Genomic DNA, 10292 nt, shown 5'->3' with positions numbered 1-10292 from the left:
TATCTATCTATCTATCTATCTATCTATCTATCTATCTATCTATCTATCTATCTATTTAACACACACACACACCACAAAGGGGTGGGAGTGGAGACACAGACATTGAGGCAGCAACTGCACCAATATGCTACAATTGAGAGAATGGAATTCTGCCTCTCTGTGGTAGCTCCAAGCCTGGGATTCTTTTATTCATTTCTCCATCTTTAGAGACCAGACTGCTATCCAGAAAATAGAAGGGGCTTGTGCTGGATAGTTTTATGTCAGCATGACACAAGCTAAAGTCTTTTGAGAGGAGGGAATCTCAATTAAAATAATCCCAGGGCTGGAGAAATGGCTCAGTGGTTAAGAGCACTGTCTGCTCTTACAAAGGACCCAGGATCAATTCCCAGCACCCACATGGCAGCTGACAACTGTTTGTAAGACCAATTCCAAGGGATCTGACATCTTCACACAAATGCACATAAAATAAAAATTAAATAAAAATTTAAAAAAAGATAATCCCTCCATAAGCTCAGGCTGTAGGCAAGCCTGTAGCTCATTTTCTTAATTGGTGATTGATGAGGGAGCGCCCAGCCCACTGCAGGTAGTGCCACCCCAGGCAGCTGGGTGCTATGAGAAAGCAGGCTGAGCAAACCAGTAAGCAGCACTACTCCATGGCCTCTGCACCAGCTCCTGCCTTTAGGCTCCTGCTCTGCTTGAGTTCCTATTCTGACTTTGGTCATGAACTGCCATAGGGAAGCATGAGCTGAACAAACCCATTCCTCCATAACAGTAACCATAACTAGGACAGGGTTCAAAACTAATTCCTGAACAGAGGAAACAACAAACAAATAACAATAATAAACAAACCAACAAAGCTTACTGTGCCTGAAAACCTACCCTGAGTCTAGATTTTAAAACTTTAATTTACCCTCTGTTAAGTCAAAGATCTAGAACACCCAGAAGTCTTATTATACACAGCTGGTGGGAGTGCAAGTTGGCAAAACCGCTTTAGAAGCCTCAAGATTAGCAAGATTAAATCACTTGCCCAAGAACATGTAAATAAGTAGCTTGAAATAGAAACTTCCTAAGTCAAAAGGCAGAATTCAAATTTCCTCTACTAGCCTACAAGCTATACTCTTAAACATGACACTGAACAAAAGGAAACCAAGTCACAAAAGCCACATTTTATTTTGTAAACAAGAGTTTAAAGACAAAGCTGCAAAAGATCAAAATACATGCAATAAGTAAGCTCACAGTCACTAAATTATCAGTGATTACACAACCAGAGCTTGAGGCAGCCAGAGGGAGAGGGGAGTGAACAAATCTCAAGAGAGTTAACCAGACTGCCCTCCACAACCTTGACTCATGAAAAAACAGCTCATTCACACAGAAACACACACCTTGAGACCAGCACCTGTCACTTCTGAATATTTCAAATGTTTAGGAGGGCAGGGTAGTATTGTCAAAGGGGCCATCTTACTGAAACACGCTTACCAATCCATCAGAACTGGCAGCTGAGATCTTCAGGAACAAGTAACTATCGTTAAGTGGCTGCAGAGAGAGGTGGCACAGCCTATAGTCCAACACTTAGAGGGTGGAGGCAAGAGGCTGTCACCAGCTACAAAGCAAGTTCAAGGCCAGCCTCAGCCACATGAAATTCCATCTTAGAATGAAGGGGGAGTGGAAAAGAACAAGAAAAAGAGGGATTAAGTTGTTGAAGCAGAGCCCAGAAACTAGGTCTCTACTTTCTGAACTCACCTTCATCCCTTCACGACCTCAAAGCAAAGAGAAAACATGTTACTGTCCTTCGCCAAGCAGCTCTGTCGGTCTGGGCCTTCACAGAATTTTGTTTAATCTCATCAGCTCTGTGCATTAGATATTATTTCCATTCACATCACAGAAAAAAAAAACAATAAAAACCAAAACTAGCCACAGAGGAGAGCTTTGCAGCCAGTCCTGAAGATACCTGATAAAACAGGATCAGATGAATGGGGAGGAGGTCCCCCCTATCAGTGGACTTGGCAAGGGGCACGGTGGAGATGAGGGAGGAAGGGACTGGGAGGGAATGAGGGATCAGGACACAGCTGGGATACAGAGTTAATAAAATGTAACTGATAAGAAAAAAATAAAATTAAAAAAAAAAAAAAAAAAAAAAAAACACCAAAACTAAGGTTTGGAGGACTTAACATTTCCTAATCATGCACTAAGCATTTGGACGAAAAGCCAGAATTGTCCCAGCTCAGCATGGGGAGATGCACACTAAAGAAACAGCATCAGAACCGTTCTCTGCAAAGTGCTTAAAAATACGTAAGCCGGGAGTGGTGCACACCTGCAATCCCAGGTGGAGGCAGGAGAATTACTGAGTGTTCAATGCAGTCCTGGGCTATAGTAAATCAGAGACTAGTCTACACCTTATAACATGACTCCATCTCCAAAAGAAAGGCATGAGCAAACTTCTGAAAACAGTATCTTTAACCATTCAAGATGTAATGTTCTTCAGTGTATATAAAGACGGGGATTTGCTTAAGATAACCTCAAACCAACCTTGATGAAGCTGGTCACCTTTAATGTGACTAGAGCCATAGAGAGTACTTTATAAAATTCTTGCCATTTAATTGGGATGGCAAATTTTTCATTACTTTCACATCTCTTAATTTAGATTGGACAAAAATTACTGAGAAATAATTCAGTTTTGCAGTTCATTTTTCCAGGTATCTGTCACAGCTGGCTACTTTACCGCAACAGCCACAGTGCTTTCTACTTTCGTTTCTCCCTGTTACAGTATCCTCTACATGCAATACAAGAAGTCACAAACAGGCACCTCCAGTCACCCAAATAAAGCAAGGGAGGGGGCCATAAAGATGTGTTGAGGTCCCTCCCTCACCGAGCGAGCTTTGCTGGTCCTGCATGGATTTCAGATATCATTTCCACCTTCTTATGTGGAGAATCCCTAGGATAGCAGACTATCACTTTTATTTCAGAAACTGGTGCAAAGCTATCTTCGTCTCCAACAGGGGTGCTACTTTTATTATGTACAAAGACGTTCTTAAGCGGTTATACAAATCTTAAGAGATCCAAATTTGTCCCGCGGCATGAAATGAAATACCCAATGACTTTTCCAACACCGTTTGGGACATTTTTGGACTCCTGCTTCTTTTTTAGCACAATGAACGCCAAATCCTAAACAAGTCCAACTAGCGAACAGTGAAACATGCTTCTATTTTTTGTGACAACGGAGTTTTGCCTCTAATTTGATTCCTGCAGTTTCACTTCTCAGATAAGGTCAAAACTGGAGTATGTAAGCCACAGATTTAACTTTTTCTGATTTATAACGCTCTCTTTCTCCAAGGAAAGGAAATACCAAAAACAGCTGCACTGTAACATGCCTCCGAAAGTACCATTTTGCTCTGACTGCAATTAAAAAGGCTAATCTTTCTTTTACTTCGCTTTCTTTTCTTTCCAGCCTAAAGCTAAAAAATCAGTTCACTTTATCAAATTATAAAATGAAAGGTCTAGAAATAGCTTCCTATTTGTGGAAAGCGCCAGAAGGCACACAAAAATGGAAGACATCACTTGAATCGTCCTCCCCCAAAGCACCCCGGGTGAGACAAATCCTAGCAAAATCTTAGATGCCTGAGGTTAAAAAATAATAATAATAAGGTACCTCCTAATGGGCCAGCTGTGAACTATAAGGTAAAACAGAATCAGAAAACAGCCCGGAACAGCAAAGTTCAAGCACTCTTCCCCTGGGGCGCCTGGCTGCACAGCTCACCAGGTTCAGCCCTTCAGCTCACACACCTGCTCCGCTGTCTCGCCTTCGGGTCGCCCGCAGCTCGCCCGCACCGGAGACCCGGTCCCCGAGCCCCGCCCGCCAGCTGGGTGGGAGGAGCCCGCGGCCAGCCGCAGCGCGAATTCCCCTGCCGCCGCGCCGCTCTGCACGCACGGAGGTCACCCACGGCCCACGGCGAGCCGGAGCGGGAAGGCGCCTCCGCGACAGCGAGCTGCCGACAGCCCAGCCCCCTCCCCCGCGGGCGCGGCCGGCCCGCCCGCACCCGCACTCCCGCCCGCCGCGGCCCGCAGGCAGCTCAGGCCTCGCCAGCCTTCGGCGCCCTAGTAATAATGAAGTTTCCCCGCACTCCCGCGGCCGCAGAATTAGCTGCGAGAACGATATTCCCACCGGCCAATGGAGGCTGCAGCGGCGGCAGCAGGGCGGTGCGGAGAGGGCGGGGCGACGTCGGGGCGGGAGGGACACCGGAGGGGCGGGGGCGGGACCCGCGGCTGCGAGGTGACCGGGAGGGGCGGGACCTAGGGCGGGCGGGGGTGGAGGGGAGGTGGTGGAACCCACGGTCGGGAGGAGACTCGAGGTTGCGGGAACCCACAGCCGGGAGGTGGTAGGGAGATGGCAGGACCCTGGATCCACGGTGGAAGGGTGGAGGAGTGAAACTGCTTTTCGCCGGCGACGACGCGAAGGATGGACGCCCTTTGCTGTTTGTTTGTTTGTTTTTGGTTGGTTTTAGTTCTTGACTCAGGTTCTTATTCATGCAGAGGTGAGAGAGGAGGTGAGCTAGAGGGTGACTGCCCTTTCTGTGGTTCCAAACCAGGGGTCACTCAGGAGCCAAGGACTGCGAGCTGCTGTGGTGGGCAGGGTGAGGCGGTACTAGAGAGGAGAGCACACTGCAAAGAACGGGAAAGATGAGAGTCAATAATTCTGACATCGTGAAGCACTACCTTTGGTGTAAAACTCCGGAAAACGGAGAAAGGAAAGGGGAAAAAGGTTCAGCTACACTTTCCCAGGCCTGTAAGAAGATACACAAGCTTCTTCCTCTCTCAAGGCCACAAACGCTCTCAGACATGCACTAGGGCTCCTATCATCTTCAAATAATCTTTTCAAGAAAAATGCATGACAATGAATTCATATCTGCCCACCTTTCATTTGAAACGCTGAACATGGGCTTTAACCCAAAAGAATGTTCCTGGGACTTCCCTACCAGTCCTCACGTGAATAGATGAGCTGGAGTGTCTGGGTAGGGGTGACCCCTATTCTCAAGAATAGGGGAAAGGGAATGTGGGAAGGAGAGTGCGTCTGGGAGGAGAGGAGGGAGGGGCCTATAACCGAGATGTAAATTGAATTAATTTTAAAAGCCTTAAAAATATTTTAAAATGAGCGCATGAGCCCCTAAACGGTTATCAGCATCAACTGGTCAGTCTTGAAAACGTACAAACAAGCTGACACTAAGCAGACCCTCACTTATTCATACAAATTAACAATAATAAAGAGTCCATGGATTTAAGGGTGGGGAGCACATGAGAGTGTTTTGAGAAGGGATCATAATATAATTTTATTTTAATTAAATTTTAAAAGAAAAACGACTTTTAGAAGAAATTTTATGACATTTTCAGAATAATTCTTTACAAAACCATTCAGATCACATAAGGTCTTTGGTCACCTACTCTGAAAACCTAACATATTGACCAACAGAAAAACTTCTCATGGACTGATGTATCCTGAGAATATGGCAGTGCCCTTGTGCATCCTGAGGATATGCAGGGATGCTGGCTTTGAGTGAATCTTCAGTGAAGACTGAAACACCTCAGAGACAAGGATGATGAGGAAGTAATAAAATCTCTGTTATAGGGTAAGGTCATAACTAATATAAGGTTTCCTAAACTTTCTCTTTGCACCCTCTCTTTGCCCCCATATTTACACAAGGTAGGTATTGCAATCATAAGGAATTTTACTTTAAAGTAATTACTTGTGTGGTAGAGAGATGGCTTGGCATTTTAGAGCACTAACTGCTCTCCTAAAGGACCCAGGCTCAAATCCCAGGGCCCACATGGCAGTTTACAACTATAATTCCAGTTCCAGGCAATCTGACACTCTCACAGAGATATACATGGAGGCAGAACACCAATAAATAAAATAAAATGATAATTTTTAAAGTGATTATTTGTAAACATACAGTTTTGCTATTTATTAAAGAGGACAGAAAAGTAGCATATCAGCAAGATGGACTGCTCATTTATTTTTACATGAGGAATTAAATCTTTGTTGAATACATGTTACTTCAAGACAGAGAACAACTTAAGTGTTTTTCAGAATTAGATACTTTGATTCTATAAGCATTATGCTAAGAAAGTTTTTTCACATAGTACAAAAAAGCTAAAGTATATTTAAGACCTTTTCTGAAATGATGAAAAATTATTCTGATCTCAAGTCAAAATTCATTGAATGATATTCTTTTAACTGAAACTCAAGTCAGCAATTCAATTTCTTAAATCAAACATTCTACCACAATCCAATCCAGAGATACACTAATTTAATACTAACCTGCTCAGGAATGTAAACAAGTAGATATCAAATCTTTCTTCTCCATAATTAAACCATTATGTTTCTATGAGAGCAGGAAACTGTAAGCACAGTAAAAACACTGTGATTCATTACACAATAGTCTTAAACCTGAGTTGAGGTGTTTAACACAGTATTGGTTGACAGTGAATTCGGTACAACAATGTGTTAGTAGTATAGCAATTTGTGCAATGCAAATTACTGTGTATTTGAAACCAAAACTTCAGTGAAGTATGAAATTGCAATTCAGAGTGGGGGTACTGTCAGGAATGTATATTGCTCATTTGCTTTTGACTTAATTTCTGCCCACTGCACATTCAGCAACTTGACAAATTTTTTGTGACCCTTACATTCAGTGATGTGATTCCATATCAAGTTGTGATTCATGGTTTAAAAAGTCACAATTTAAAACAAAAATACAAACCTTTGAAATCTGAATCACAAACGCTGCTTTTAGAAACACTGGAAACAAGTGCAATCACTCATTCTCCAGATGTGTAGCAGTGTTGTCAAAGCTCAGTCTGTTACAAAAATGAAAATGCAATTTAGAAATATCACTAGCAAGAACTGGTAAATGGCCAAGAAGAAGTTATGGTAAACAAGAGTAGGATACTATTTCTTATGTCAAATATAAAATTCATAATCAGTCTCAATTTTGGCCTATGGATCTAGTTGGATTTTCACATTGAAGAGAAAGATTTGTTATCAAAGACTCAAGACTAGAGGTGAGGTAGAAATGATGTCTAAATAACTAGGTTTTTTTGTTTTTTTTTTTTTGTTTGTTTGTTTGTTTTATCCTTATACAATGGCCAAAATCCTAGGAACTTTATCACATGTGGAACAGTGAAGAGACTTTAGTTTTACTTTATTTTTAATTAAATTTATTTAGTTTTTATTCACTTTATATCCTGTTAGCTCTTTTTTCAAAATATTTATTTTATTATTTTCAATTGTGCACATGTATCTGTATGTGTATAATTTCCTGATAGTTTTCATTTTCTTGCTTAAAAAAGAAAAAGAAAAAACATCCCAGAAAGACAAATACCACATGTTCATCCTTACATGTGGACCCTAGCTCAGATTTACCTGTTTAATTTGGAATGTCTGTATAGGCCAGGAAGCTTGAGAGTCCATGCGTATGAGGAAGGAAAGAGGATGTGAAACATGGAAGTAGAAGGAGAGATAATCCTGGGAGGAAGTGGAGAAGAAGGCGAGGAAAAGGTAGGAGAGAGGGTAAACAAAAGCTAAGAATTCATGAAAAAACTTTGTGAAAACCTACTACTTTATAAGCTGATTAAAATATAGAACAATAATAAAGGGAATCTGAATAGAGGTATCCAGAAAGTGTAGATCATGCTGTTCCTGGAGGCCATGATTAGTCAGTGGAAATCCAAGGCGTGGGATAACTCCTTTTAGGTTGGTCAGGTCACTCCAGAGGGCCTCAGAACAGTACAGATTATTGCCACTGTTGTTGGTGGCCACAGAATTGGGTGGTAAGACCTTGTTGCTGATGACACCACACATTTTATTGTCAGGACCTGTAGAAATCAAGATGGAAGGGGGGTTTTTGTTTTGTTTTTTTTGTTTTTTTCTTGCTGGTGAGTTCAGAAGACCAATTGTTGAGTGGCCAGCCTCAAAACAGTGTGGGTGGGTCCCCACTCCACCCCACCCCCCACCTCAGAGAGGGGGGATCCTTGGTCACCAGTCCCTGAAGACAAAGGAGCAGAAGCAATGAATACGCTGGAGTGCCAGGAGCGCTTTACCCTCATTTGGCAGCACGGTCCTACCATATGAACTGGAACACAGTACTTAGTTATCCTACAGGTAACAGTGGAGATAGCATCAGCAGGGAACTGTATCAAAGGTTATACTCCAGATATGGTTAGAGGCATCTGTGCCTGAAGACACTCTCCAAGTGAGGTCAGGCAGAGGAGAGGACGCCCTGTCGCAAAGGAGTCAGGGCTGGCTAGTCATGGTGGAGTGCAACCTTAGCAGCAGGGTTCCCCAACAAAACAAAACATGTATGTCACCTCCTGCCACCCCACCCAGCCAAGGCCAGGGGACATCAGGATAAAAAGATGCCAGAGCTGGAGGATAGGAAAGAGTGTTGTGAAATCCGTCTTCTGGTTGTAACATGACTTTTGTTCTCCTGAACTCACAGAAGCTTTGCCTATCTGCGTAAGGTTAAGCAGTCAACAGTCCAGCATGGATGGGTGAGAGACTCTTGAAGGCCCAGGTAATGGCTGCTGAGAGACAAGGAGTCATTCATCTAAAGTGATGTTGTCATTGTTAGTTGCTCCATGCTCCAGTAAATAGCCCTACATCAATGCTCAAGCAAGTCACCCTGTTTAAACAGTGTGTCATAAAAAAAAAAAAAAAAGACATTTAAGTATAAAAGGGACTTGTTGGGGAAAAGTATTCAGAAGGAATGCAAGAGAATAATAGAGTAATAAAGGTAAATTTGACTAAAATAAATTATATAGATACATGAAATTGTCAAAGAATAAATTTTAAAATGTAATGAAAGAATATTAAATATAGAAATTTTGCTTTTCTCTTTACAAATACATAGTTACAATATAAAATGTGTTAAATTCATTTAAGAAAAAAAAAGTAAAAGAAACTGTTCTTCATGGACTGCATTTAATTCTTAGTAGTCTGGCGTCAAGGGCTGGAGTATAGCTCAATATTGCCTGTTTAAAATTTTGGCATTTTCCAATGCATAAATGTAATTTTAAAGTAGCTTTTTCTATGCATAATATTTCCATTGTTTTCTGAATTTAACTACATAATTGAACTTGTTTTTGTTGTTGTTGTTTGATTGTTAGAGGCAGAGTGTCATGTAGCCCAGGCTGGCCTTAAAATTTATGAATACAACCAAAAATGACCTTGAACTACTGCTCTTCCTGCCTCTGTCTCCCAAGTGTTGAAACTGCAGGGGCAAGACACCAGCTACTTTGCTTTTTTGTTTGTGTTTGTTTGCTTAGGGTTTTTTGAGACAGGATGTCATTGTACCCCAGACTAGCCTTAAAATTTACCAGAAGCAAAGCTGACCTGAAATATCTCACTCTCTTGCCTTTACCTCCTCAGCACTGGGACTATGGGCATGTATTGCCACAGTTCTGTTTGTTTGTTCTTTGAGATAATCTCATGTATTCCTGGGTGACCTCAAATTTCCTATGTAGCTAAGGCTGGCCTTGAACTTCCAATTCTTCTGTCTGTATCATCTATGTGTTAGGATCAGAGACAAACACACCCCTGCCTAGCTTGAACTTTTTAAATAAAACCAAGTAATAATTTATGACATTACTTTAAATAATTGCATACTATCTGGCAAAATGAATATATTGTCATTTCTTCCTGCCACATGTTTAAATTGTTTTTAGCTCTTTGTCATTATAAATAATTGTGTAACAGAGACAAATGTTTGTTCTCAAGAATAACTTCCTCAAAGCAGAATGGCAGGATTAGGTGGAATATAGACTCTAAATTCTTGTAATCTGTCAGGTTTCAAAGGATGGTGCCAACCAAATACTACAGCACCTGAGTAGTTTTTGTTTAGCTTCCCCGAACCCTGCCCCAGCAGCAATTTAAAAACATCCCTTGTGTTAGAGTAATTTCATAAATCATTTTAAGTCTTTATCAAGATATGTATGAAATAAAAAATACAACCAAAAAGTCTTGAAGTAAAAATTAATATCCCAACACCTAACAATTAGTTTAGGCAATATATTTCTATCTAGTTATTTCAAAAATTAACTACAAACTTAAAATTTTATTATTATAGTTGTCAGTACACAATTCTGTTTTTTGTTGTTTTCTACAATACTCCCACATATTTGCCAAAAATAAACATTCCAAAAAGGAAGTTCTGTGCAAACTCAGACTCCTGTTGGTCTTTTTTTTTTTATTTTCAGCATATATGTACCAGCCCCAGTACCAGTACCAAAGAGCTGGTGGTTCA

General features: G+C 41.4%; 1 protein-coding gene across 6 annotated transcripts in view; it reads right to left on the bottom strand.

The window, feature by feature from the left end:
• Herc3 (HECT and RLD domain containing E3 ubiquitin protein ligase 3) overlaps positions 1–3873 on the bottom strand; it is a 111394-nt gene extending 107521 nt beyond the window's left edge. For 3 of the 6 annotated variants that reach the window (XR_008720752.1, XR_008720753.1, XM_055612606.1), the window contains exon 1: positions 3781–3873. The gene's annotated coding sequence lies outside the window, so the exon portion shown is untranslated. Of the gene's footprint in view, positions 1–3646; positions 3739–3780 lie in introns of those variants that run through there. The other 3 variants (XM_055612604.1, XM_055612602.1, XM_055612603.1) reach the window with 3 other exon arrangements.
• Positions 3874–10292: the final 6419 nt, after the last annotated feature.

This window comes from Psammomys obesus, unplaced genomic scaffold (assembly GCF_907164565.1).
Source record: "Psammomys obesus unplaced genomic scaffold, mPsaObe1.curated_primary_1811, whole genome shotgun sequence".
In the NCBI taxonomy this organism is placed as follows: domain Eukaryota; kingdom Metazoa; phylum Chordata; class Mammalia; order Rodentia; family Muridae; genus Psammomys; species Psammomys obesus.
The sequence above is the reverse complement of the archived record's forward strand: the minus strand, read 5'-3'. Positions and strand labels throughout refer to the sequence as shown.